The 13,075-nt window shown below is 36.0% G+C and overlaps 1 protein-coding gene across 2 annotated transcripts in view; it reads right to left on the reverse strand.

The window, feature by feature from the left end:
• PDSS2 (decaprenyl diphosphate synthase subunit 2) overlaps nucleotides 1-13,075 on the reverse strand; it is a 185,853-nt gene that overhangs the window by 61,539 nt on the left and 111,239 nt on the right. The gene's annotated exons all lie outside the window — the stretch shown is intronic.

Below are 13,075 nucleotides of genomic sequence, written 5' to 3' on the forward strand. Positions count from 1 at the left end.
TTTTGTATGTTTATTTCTGTTAGGTAAATACTTTTTCAAAATCCTCATTCTGGGAGCCATTACAATGCTAATTTTCATACTTAATACAGAAAGAAAAGCAAATGCAAAAGAATGGTTAACCTTTCCAACATGTTTGTTCTGATATGCACCGTGGATATATTCAGTGAAGGGACTCGGACCAAACACACCTTATTCTCAAACCTGAACGTTTTTACAGAAACACTAGACTGAAATCGTGTTCATCAGACCTGTATTACTTTCAAGGCTCAGGCTATTAAAAAAAAAAAAATCAAGCAAAATCAAAAGCTTTGAACTTGTTCCAGAATGTAAAACAAGCAGAAAACAGTAAATGGTCTCTTTGGAACTACTGTACAATTTAGAGTTGTTTGCATAAACCATCTTAATTCAAAGGATAAAATGGTGCTATTTATTATAATGATCACTGCAACCATTTCAAACAAGAATTCCCCAAGGCAACCCTATCCTCTTCTTATGAAACCTTAATATCTTGTATATTTAGCTTCCAATATTATGCATTCTGTATCTGATTCTCACTCTTTGTTTCCTAAAATTTAGCTCAGCTCTGATTGAATTAAAGGATTCTGTTTCAGCTTTTATCATTCTTGTAATTGAAGACATTAGTAAGCAAAAGGATATAGACCCAAACAACAAGATATTTCAATTCCAGGTACCCTGGATTTAATAAACATTTTCTTAGAGGCAAATTACATTAATTTGGAGAAAGACTTGCTTTACTATTTTAACACATGAACATTTATCTCCAAATTTACATTTATATGCATACTGCATAACATACACAAGGCTGCTGATATGGAAATTTTGCTGATTAAAAGCATGTTTTTTTTCTAGCTCTGCAAATAGGTTAATTTGTAAGACCTATACAAAGTCTTTTTTTTTTTTTTTAAATCACATTGCCCTTTAGGTAACCAAATACTTAAGAAATATTGTAGCAATATGAGCTGCAGAGGAACTGGAAGGACAATGATCCTACAGTGTTACCAGATGTGTTGAGTTATTTAAGTGGGGAAGAGAGAAAAATGAATGGATTTTTTTCCTCCTGAAGGTATCAGATAAACCCTATTCCCAAATCCAGGAGGATTGAGTATCGCCAATAGGTCTATGAAAGACTGTAACTAAATGCACAGCATCAGATTGGATTACAGTTTATACAAGCAACATCCCAAGATCCTCCTGATGGCTGGACACATAATACAGATCAATCACTCACTAAGAAATGTTATGGTTTTGAAACAGTTTGAGCTCTGAGACCAGCACTGGTAAAGCAAAGAGGAATTTACAAAGAGAGAAAGTCTGACACTAAATGTCAAAATGACAGTATGTATGAACTTTTAACAAAGAATCTGGATCTGTGTTCCTTTACTTTCCTGAAATTCCAGACCAGGCAGAAACAAGAAAAACATTTCATTCTCTTTCTTCTCTTAATGCACTCAGCATATACAGGCAGACCTGTACTTACAAATTCATAATTTGTAAATGACCTATACTTCCAAATGGCCATACTTACTTGAGCAGAATATACCTCCATAGCCAATGACAAACGTGAAGGAAAAAGCTTTGGACTATTGTGGGTTAACAAGTCCAGGAAGATAAGAGATTATGTAAAGCAGGAATAGCCTAGGGGAGTTGCATGTGTCCCAGGCAAGGGTGACTTGCTCAGTGAGCACAGAAATCTCTTTCCAACGCCTCAAATGTTTCCTTTACTTTTAAAATTATACCAGAGAGAGATGTGTTTAAGTATCATCCTCCTTTAAAATTGCAAACATTTTCAGAAAGACCACAGGGCTACCAGCCACACACATACTTTAACAAAACTTATCTTTTTTTCATTATACGGCTTACTACCTCAGGCATTCACCTGCTTAGACACCTATAGTACTAAAATATAAGAAAGCAGTTGCTTAATGACATTTCTCTTCTTCAGATTCTTGAGGAATAATTTGTTCAAGCAACCCAAAATGGTAGCAAGGACAATGGCAGCCAAAGGAAAATCCAGAAGCCTAAATGCTGAACCTCCTGAGGCTAAGAGCCCAGGGGCCAGACTTCTTGTGCTTTAGATAAGAGCAACAGGAGAAACATTCAAGGACTTTTGTTTCTCAAGCCCAGGGGGGCAAGCAAACACTTTAGCCTGAAAAAGCCTTGATGGTAGCAAACCTAAGAAACCGGACAGGTTAGACTGGAATGACACAGAACAGGTGACGAGTCAGCGGGTCTTGAATCTACTTGAAGGCTGACTATTTATTTGTGAGATTTGGGGCAAATCAATGAATTTCTCAAAGCTTTGGTTTTCCTCAACTATAAACGAGGAAATTTGCAGGCCATAATTCCTTAAAGTCCCTTCCAGTTCTAAGATTCTGAGCTTCTAGAAATGCAAATCTTAGAACTTATAGTTAGGCATGTAAATTTAAAAACTGCTTTTTTGGTAATCTGTTCTTTTTACCTGGACCTTTTCTTCTCTGTCTGATTATTTGTGAAACTTTTTGTCCCCAACCCCCCTTGGTTCTAATACTTAGAATTGAAAGGAAACAATTTCCATTTTTAAAAACCATTATGATTGGTAGTCCACTCCATCAGCTGGCAAAGAAGTCCTACTTGAGTTGTTTAGAGGACACATTGCTGAGTTTGGGTCTTGAAGGGCCCTAAAGCTTGGGAGTAATTCACACATATGAGATTCAGAGTGACATCAGGTTTAAGTGAGCAGTTGCATCAAACAAATAATGGCACTAGTTGGCCCATCACTTCCTTCTCTAATGAATAAATATGTGGAGCGCTTAGAGAAGCATCTGGACCATAATAAGTCTCACTGAGTGTTTTAGTCTCCTATACGTCTATATTATTACTCAATATTCAATATAAATCTTGGATAAATGAAATGCATAGTATGGAAACCAAGATTACAGTGTCTTTTATGTTGTGTGCTCAAACATTTTAAAAGAAAGTGGGGTTTAATTCAACAACAGAACACACAAAAAGACTACTTTAACTAAAATCAGAGATCTCTGTCACACTGACTTGTTGCACCCTGAAATAATTTCAGATTATATGACTGTCACCATCAATGTTATAAAATCTACTTTAGCAGTGTAGAGAGTACACAAAAAGGAGGTAGTTTTCATTTCTGCATTTCTGGAGGTTGTGGGAATAGCAGAATCGCTCACCTGTACATTCAAGTGCAAAAACGCTTTTCTCTTCATTTTGTGCCATATGTTTAAATCTGACTCTAGAGCAACGCCACACATTATCCTCCAATCTTCTAACACCTTAGATTTCAGTGAGACAGAAGTGGTAACCATTCACAATGTCATTATTATGAGCTGGCTTCTCCTGCCACCTCGTTTTTTGGCTACCAGGGAGGTCACATAGAAAAGTAAGTGAACAATGTATTCCCTTCCAACGGGTATTCTTAAGCAACTGCTGATCTTTCTCACTGCATTCACTACTCTATAGGAATAGGCCACATTCATATGTACCTAACCCTTGGCACACAGATCTGATTTAGTAAGAGAGGAAGGGAGAGGGAGAGAGAAACATTGATGTGAGAGAGAAACATCAATAGGCTGCCTCCTGAACACCCTCTACTGGGGACCAAGCCCCTAACCTGGGCATTTGCCCTGACCGGAATTGAACCTGCAACCTTTTGGTGCATGGGACAACGGCCAACGAACTGAGCCACATTGGCCAGGGCTATTCTGGATGATTTTTAATTAAAAATTTTTCCTTCAACTTTTCTGAATTGTTTAAATTTACAATGTATTACATTTCCTCCCTCTTTTTATGAAACTGCTGTAATAATCAGATAAAACAATAAACCTCCTTCCGTGGGGGAGAACATGGGGAAGAATACCTTGCTTTTGGTTTTAGAGAGGCTTCATGCTACGCTGTGTTCACAAGTTGATTAATGGAATATATCAATTAATAGTCCCTGGATTAGCAAAACTAGGATCTGTAAATGGTGGCAAGCATTCTGTATAGACAAGTTGTTCCTTTTTCAATAAATGTGACTCAGGAGTAATTTCAGTTAGCATTTGGCAGAAGGAATAGACTCACCAGAGTTGTAGATGTTTAACTAGTAAACCAGAACACTTTGGTATGAGCAGAGCACCTATCTTAAGTTAAAAGTAAAATGCAACTAAATCTTTAGAAAAAATGTTAACTATATACTAATGTGGCCCAATCAAAGCCAGCCAGCATAAGTTAACTGAGCTGATGTAATAAGGCAGTAGAGTTGTATTTTATTTCACTTAAAAGAGGTTGATACATATGCAATTTGCTTGGTAGGTATATAAAAACTGTGGAGGCTATTACAGATTTACAATCTTCTTTCAAAAACTTGCGCTGGAAAGGTTATTTTAATGACGGTTTTTACTACAGTGTGGAATGACAAGACAACATGTGATCCATCACTCTATTTAGTAGGCGAATGAACACATGGCCCACAGCCTTTACTACTCTTAACAGCTGCTAGCAAAGGAAACAGTCATGTGTGCACGCATCTGCAGCTCTGATGGCATTAATTACACGCAAATTTACTGCACTCCACCCCCACCCCCAGGAACAAATAGCAGTGCATAAAGTAGTAGCAAAGGTAAAGTGCCCTTGGGGAAGAATTATTTCTCATATATATCCTGGGAGGAACAAAAGATGAATTTAATGTAAATATGTCATTTTCTAAGAGCTTTGGCACTTGAAGGGCTATTGTCAAGATTTTTTAAATCCACAAAACCTGTATCGTCAGTGAAAAGGTCTTACAGAAAAATACATTTATAGATAAAGGATACTGAATTGCCTGCTAATGGTAATAAGAGGAGTTAGCAACACGCTTTAGTTCCTCTTCATGCAAATGAGGCATGAAGTATTTGAGGGATGCATTTAAAGACCAAGGTAAGGTAGAAAGGGGCTGGTTAAGAAGTGCACTCCTATATGGGGACCAATAATAACCTCTAACATTTGTAAAGCAGTTTATCATTTTTAAACTGGGTTTAAGCAAACTATCTCCATCCACATGGATTCAGTCCTCAGTGCTCAGCCAGAGCTACCAGGCTGGCAGGCTCAGTGGAGAAGCAACCTCGAAAGAACACGGGGAGCAGTAGCAGTGGCCAAATAAGGGGTGAATCTTCTCACCCACCACCTGGGCACACATAACCCAGATGAGCCCTAATCTGCAGTGCTGATTAATATAAATGAGTGGCTTTAATAAAGCCATTGATGAAGTCTATGAAAGAATGGTTCTCTCCCCTCCTTCCTATCAGACAAAGATGAAGTTTAATGAAGACAATGATGAAAGGTCTGTTGCAATAAACACACCACTAACTCACAGGAGTTCTGGAGGAAGCGTTTAACTTGGCTTTTTGAAGGGAGCCTTTTCAATGCTGCCAAATGTGTAAGGCCGAGCTTATTTGTGGGAGGGATGGCAATCTGTTCTCATGAGCTGGAAGTTCTTTCTGGCTAAGGGGGAAGAGCAGAGAGAGAAATGGCACTACCAGTGGGACAGGTGCAGCAAAAACTAAGCAAATTGATAATCTTAATTTTTAATTTAGAACAGCTGATACATTGGTTTATAAACTTTAACTACCAGTAACATTTGTCAAAGAGGATTCAGGAAAATTTAGTGAACTAAAGTATAAAATCACAACTCATAAAACGTAAAAGAAATAGGCCACAAGTTCAGGAAAATAGTGTTAATCTAAAGTGTTGAAATTTAATATTATTGACTAGTGCACTCATTCCATAAACATCTGCTGATAGCCTACTATGTGCCTGGTGCTGTGCTAATGAAAGCAGTTATAGCCTTAAAGATAAAAGACATTGATTTGTGTTTGATCACTTAGGAGGTTAATATATAGGTATGTGGCATGACCTCAGGCCAGCCATATCAATTCTTTGGGGCTCAGTTTGCTGGTCTAGGTAAGAGGTGTCTGCTTTATCAACAGTAAGCTCCATGATCAGAAACAACTAAATGTGCAACTGTATACATTTTTTTATTCATAACAATTGTAATAGTTAATTAGCCAAAAAATGTAGCTTTCTTTTACTAACAGTAAAAAGGCAGTCTAACAATTTGTTCATCTTTTGAATAAAGGTGCACAGTTCTTGGCCTTCTGTTTGTTACTGAACAATGACAAATAACCATTTATTTATTTAAACAATGATTAGTTCCCTGAAAAAGTGGCAGATAAGTTAAAATGCTTAAATCAAGATTAACTTTTCAGCCCGGCTGGGCATGGCTCAGCAGCTGAGCGTCGACCTAGGATCCAGGTAATCGGGGTTGGATTCCCGGTCAGGGCACATGCCCTGGTTGCAGGCTCAATCCCCAGTCGGGGGCGTGCAGGAGGCGGCCGATCAATGACTCTCCCATCATTGATGTTTCTCTCTCTCTCTCTCGCCCTCTCCTTTCCTCTCTCTGAAATCAATAAAGACACATTAAAAGAAAAAAAAAAAGATTAACTTTTCATAAGACATAAAGGAGAAGATGATTTCCAGTAGGTTAAAAAAAGCTGGTTGTGCCAAGTATCTAGCATTACTACAAAAAGTGTAACTAGTAGCTGCAAATTGAATGCTTAGTCATGAAACAAAGTAATTCTGACATGATCAGACAACAGTTGGTTTTTAAATTCTCCACCTTCTTCCATGTGGGAACTGATGTACATGAAGTCTGTGGTACTCAGGATGTTCCACAGTAGTGCTTACTAATTAGCTCCTTACTCAGTGGCGCTGTAATACCCTGTTCTGATCGAAGTTTCTCTGAGAATTATGCCTGCCATTTCAGTGGTCTGCCCACTTTTCCCCATGTGGCTGATAATCTCTATTTTCTTTCAGTTATGTTAAGTGATGTTTTCCAAGTGTGATTTTACTTAAAAGTTAAACTTGAGAAACACAAGTTCACAATGTGAAACTTGAACGCCAGAATCACAGTACAGTATTTCATTCAACTGAATGGAAGCTGCTGGCTAGAGCACTGCTAGTAGTATCAACTTCCAAAATTTTAAAATTGCAACTCACAGTAAAAACTGTATTTTACATCATGACAAAGTACATGCATGCATATAAAAATGAATGAAAATTTCCATAAAACAAAAGTTTCATTATTCCTCTATTTTCTACTATATTCCATTAAAAAAGTGTTGGTAGTGATTTGCTAAATTGATTTCACCACCCACCAGTAAACAGGATGCGATTTGTGGTTTGAAACATGACCTTATATCATAGCTCAGGCCTTGGTTAGCCATCTGCAGTGCACATGAAGTGCCCACATTTCTGACATGCAGTTTAAACACTATTATTCTGAAATATGTTTGAAAAAATGTTAATTTATTATTTATACCCAAACATGTAAATTAGCTGAATGTAAATAGAGGCTGAAGGCAGGATGAAACAGAATCATTCCTGGGTACTGTGGGGTTTATTCTGTTAGGTGCATATCAGTCTTGTTGGTTTGTATAACTGATGTTGACCCTTAGCTTTGATCCTACAAGATTTATAAAAACAATTGGCTTAGACCACATTTGGACAAAGAGTTAAAAATTTCAGGATTTATCTGGGATTCACACATACGTCTTGGAAATTCCAAGGCTACCATATCTTTTGGGTAACACAAGTCACTTTTTAGCTCCACCAGCAGTTCCCTTTAAATTGGGCCACACTAAAAGGCAGATGTTTGTAATTTAGAGACATCTCCAGGTTTGTGCTTCAAAGGCAGCCACAGAAATCAAACATAAATTATATGCATTAAAACCCATGCATCTTGTCTAAACTGTAATTGTGTTTCTTCCAAATACCTCCACAAGCTCTCTAAAATGTGTGATTCAATGGAATTCTAAAAATAACCTGGCCCTACTGGTACTACCTTCTAAAAATTCAGGTAATCCTTTTTGCCCTCCTTCAAAACAATCAGGTAGTAGAAACTGGAGAATGGCTGCATTGTGCCCTTGAATCAAATATTGAATACCTTTGGGTTAGAAATTCTCCAGTTTATAAAGATACACATACAGCTTTTTAAACTGATACCCTCAATGCTAAGTTAGCACAATGTACACAAAAATTATTTTTGAATTGCCAATACTGTTCTAATATGTAAATTAGTTATATTAATCATCACTATTTTGAAACAAATTTAGTTATCACTTTTTCACTAATTTCAGAAATTTACATTTGCATATCACCTTATACCTTTTAAAGTCTTGAACAAATGAAGTTGTATAAGTTCCTCATCACAAATCTGCCATAAAGGTGAGTTTATGAATTTAGGGCATTACTTTAGATTGCTGAATTATGCATCTAACTCTGTAGACCTCTGGCATTATAAAAGATTTTGGATTCATGACTATATCTCTGATTTGATAAACAATTTTTCTTGATTCTCTTTTATTCCTTCATATTTCATGCCGTTTTCAGGATCTGGTAATATGCTGTAAGTTTAGACCCGTTCCCACGACACGCAGAACTACAGAATATTGGAGCAAGAATATGGGGGATGCAGATAATGCTGCCTTAGTTTACAGGTGAGAAAACTAAGACAATTAGTTACTTTTGCTTAACACTTATTTTTTTAAAACGTTTCCAATGCCCCATTGATGTTTGTATTGAAATATTTAGTCCAATATTTAAAAATTACTAGTTGTTTTTATAAATATATAAATTCCAGGATCGGTAACTGTAAAGTTGCTTACAAAAAGTTATCGTGGTTCTTTGCGAGCTTGTTAGTTTTCTACTTTAGTTAAGCATGAGGGTTTTGGAGCCAAATGGCCTGGATTTAGACAGCAGCTCTACCATTTAGTAGCAGCGGTACTGCGAAGAAATTATTTAACCCTTTCCTGTACCTCACAAGGGATTAAATGGGTTTATACGCATAAAGCACTTACAACAGTGTCTACTAGATAGTAAGCACTAAAAAATATGTTAATACTATGTTTAAATGTTTGGTAGTAATTTTAATAAATATTAAACATTCTACATTATGAGGTTTCTAATTTCATTTGTAAAGTGAGGTAATTAAGACATTAGATAAATAGTCTGGAAAAAAAGAGATCTGAACGTGGAATTCTGAGAGATAAAATGAGCTATCCAATGTTAAATGGCTAATTAAAAAAAAAAAGTCAGAGATGGGAATTAAGTCCACAGACTTCTACCTCAGGGTTCTTTCCAATTCTCTTAATAGCTTTATATGTCATCTCTGAGGGGTATAAAATAGGTGAGTGCCTATATAGCTCTACACATTATGAAAACATAAGTGGTCCACAAGAGTGTAGCTGAAGATTAGTAATGAAATAGGTAATCTGATATTCTAAAGAGGGAACATGTCCTTTAAAAAAACTAAAGACTGGACATACAGTATAGCTTTGGTGTTTACTGATGTCTGACTGACTTACTGTGTACAGTGAAAATGGCCCCAAAGACAATTAAGCCACATGAATAATAACAAACAATTTAATGCATTTTCCAAACTGCTTAAAATGAAACTTCTTTGGCAGAGCTATACTTTCCAACAAACTCACTTTAATGTTTTCACAGTTTACAATATGAGAAATGACCTTGGGGTCAGGCGTTTGTCAGTTAATGACCTGTTGGGCTAATGGCCTTCAGCTTTGCCTTGGGCACATAAGTCCTCCAGTAGGTCATTAGCTGCCAGAAAAGGGCTCTTCCCCAATCACTATTGCTAAATAAATAAAATTTGCTCCTGGGTTAAGGCCTCATAAGCCAACTTTAGCTTAGAGTGATTTTTTGTTGTTGAGAATTTACAACTCTGAGGATTCAAGAAAATGATGGAAATGCTAAAATTAATATATCAATACAACTGAGCTATATGTGGCTACTAATGAAAAGTAGTCACACTGATCCTTTTGGATGCCCTTAAATTTTATTTTGCTTATGGTGTTCAAATTCAGTATTAATCTTTTACAGCAGGCATCAGATTACAAATGCACTGCACTTTAGAATTTCATCTATAAGTCAACTGCTTGGAGCTCACACCACATTTTCCCATTATGCAAGGTTATAAATGGTGGTTAGGTTCCCAGATCAGCCAACAAAAGCTTGGTTAGCCCATACATTAGAAATACTATATACTTGTCATTAAAAATAGAGTAGAAAACCACAATTACCCAATACCTGCAGTTAAACAAAATAGGAAAACAAAACTAAATAGAAATGTTTTAAAAATGATCTTTAAATATTGATATTACAGGTAAATTTGGTATAATAGGAGGATCAGGGTAGAGAAACTGGTTCTATCTTATGCCTATTGCATTTCTAATTGTATAATTTTCCTTTTTCTGAACGCAAGTGTATACCAAGCTTTACTCTGATGTTTTTAAACTCCAGGTAAAGTTTCTTGGTTTATTTTTCCTCTTGAAAGGAGCAAGGAGAAGGCAAAAGGTAGATGGTGATTTTTCTGAATAACAGGTAAGAGAAGGAATGAAAGAGAGTTGAAATCAACTGAGCTGTGAACAGTAAGAGGCAAAGAAAGAGCACTGCGTGCCAGTCTACAGGGGGAAGAAAGGACGGGTGGAGAAGACGTGGTAAGGCTGCGGAGGATGCCAAGGAAGGAATGAGCTGTTCATCTGCCCAGTGCTTTTGTAAACTCCTAATTCAGGAAATTCCCTGAGTGAAATCATTAGAAAGGCAAAAGAAGAAGACTGAATAATGCAAGCTGGAAACAGACCTTTGGCTTTGTAGAAACAGAATTTATGTCAGGAAAATGAAGGGGGGGGGAGAAGCTGGCTTAATTAATTTTATTTCTGGAAAGTAGAAAAAGGGATTTAAAAAATTGAGGTTGTTAAGTACACTGTAAAATTGCTATAATCGATATATTTCTATTTCTCATGGCCAACCATGGTGTGGGGTTCAACTCCACCAATATCTTTAGAGGATGTATTTTTATTGAACACAGACTTTTTTTAATGGGCTTCTATGAATGTCCAGGCATATGGAAGAAATGCTTTCCTTGCTCTTCTTCTTTGTCATCTATGTTTCACATGGACACTCAGAAGTATCCATAGCCATTTCGCATGATGGCATCTGACCTTCCTATGCAGGAAAGGTAGTTTGTTCCCTTGTTTTATGGTACCAAAAGGACAAAGTTCAAGGTTTTAATGAGATAAATTTTAAAAGAACATAATATTTTGTCTTCTTTTTTCTAGTAGGCTTCTCAAACACTAATCGCTTATCACTTTTACTTTAAAGATCAAGGAAGGAGGCTCAGAAAATAGAGTGTCAGTTTAATATGTGGCTATATAAACAATTGGTAAGAAAAACTGGAAAAATTAGTTTGGGGATTTTGAAATTGTAATTTAACAATAACACTTTGACTTTTCTATTTAATCGATATGGAGATAGTTTCCTTTATTGTTACAATATATGACACCCCACTTAACCTTCTGTACCACATTTACTCTAGTCATGAAAATCTACATTTGAGTGGGTTATATGTAGGAAAGGACATTAGTCTTGGTGTCAAACGAGGGTAGCTAAAAGATGTTAATTCAATAATTTCCACACGTAAAATAGTGCAGACAAGACTATAAACACACAAGGTCACAATAATGCCTATTTTAAATGCCTATGATAGAGAAAAACTTAAATTTCGTAAGACATAGAATGTTTTTAGGTGTTACTTTTCAACGTGAATTTAAAAATAAAATTAATACAACAGATAAGACAAACATCAAATAACCAATAGTAGGCTATTTATTAATATATATAAATGGTATGAAAGGAGGTGATTTACATGTATAAGTTGGACATATTTATACAAACAAAATTCTTCCTTGTAAACAACATATTTATGCCTTTAGGAAAACAAAGTTAACATATGGAAATACATCAGCTCTGTAAGGAGTACATCTGTGCCACTGGTTATTTTGAAATATAAATCACTAATGCTTAATAGAACAGCCCCCAGGAGTGACATCATGATAATATTCTGGGTGTTTAGACAAGATTCAGGCTAACTCACAGTCTCTCATCTGATGTATACTGATAGGTCCAATAAGTGAAAATGAAAAATAACATTGTGAATTCAATTCTTTAAATACTAGGGTTATCACTATATATGTAAAGTAAAACACTGTGTTTTTGTATGTTTTTTAAAGATGACAAGTAGTAATCCACAGTCATATTTGCACTGTGGCTTAATCCTAAAATACATATCTAGTCTACAAATAAACACAGGGACCAGGGAAAACCTGTAATGGTCAGCCAGATTTCTAAATTATAGTGCTTTTCCATTTCATGATTTCCCTCCAATTATTCAGCACGTCTCACTGACAGCTTGATACTCAAACACTTAAATTCTAGATTTTGGCATGACCCTATCATCTCAGCATTCAGCGATATTCTACAAGAACATAATATAGAGTAACTTATTTCAATGGTCAGGGAATTTGTGGCTTAAAAAGAGGTATTTCTGAGGTCTCTCAGTCCAGGGTTTTTATATAGTGAAGTACCAAAATAGAAAGTCGCCTTTAGGTTCCGTAATTGAAAATGAATGAAAACCCAAGCATTAATTTTTAAACTCACTCTTGAATCCCAAATCTTGTTAATTCACACTTATGTGACTACAGCTATAATAGTAAGAAGACAATTATGAGAGGATTAATATACCAATTTCTATACTTAGAGATGTTTAAAAATCTAAATGTTACCTAAGGCAATTACCTCAAAGACCTCTAATATCTTCAGGGAAAAGCCATAGGGAGAATAATTGACTTTGCTAATTTTACACTTGGCAATTATAAAAAAGCTCTGAATTTCATATGACTGCAGAACACTTCATCTAATGGTCTGTCCCAGGAGAAGTACAGAGATAAACACATAATGTAGAAATTCAGACAAGAATTCAGTAGCACAAGAAAATGGAAAATTGGTAGAAGTCATAAAAAATTAAAGTTGCTACAAATATGCTAACTTTAATTACCAAGTTAAATGCATACCCTCAAAGATAGGGTAGGCTATCACTGTGAAAAAACCCAGTGACATTAAATTCTGTATTAAGTTCTGCCTGCTCACTCACTGCTGTGGTCTCTATTTACATTGCTATTGC

The sequence above is a fragment of the Miniopterus natalensis genome, chromosome 5, assembly GCF_054644295.1.
Source record: "Miniopterus natalensis isolate mMinNat1 chromosome 5, mMinNat1.hap1, whole genome shotgun sequence".
NCBI lineage: Eukaryota > Metazoa > Chordata > Mammalia > Chiroptera > Miniopteridae > Miniopterus > Miniopterus natalensis.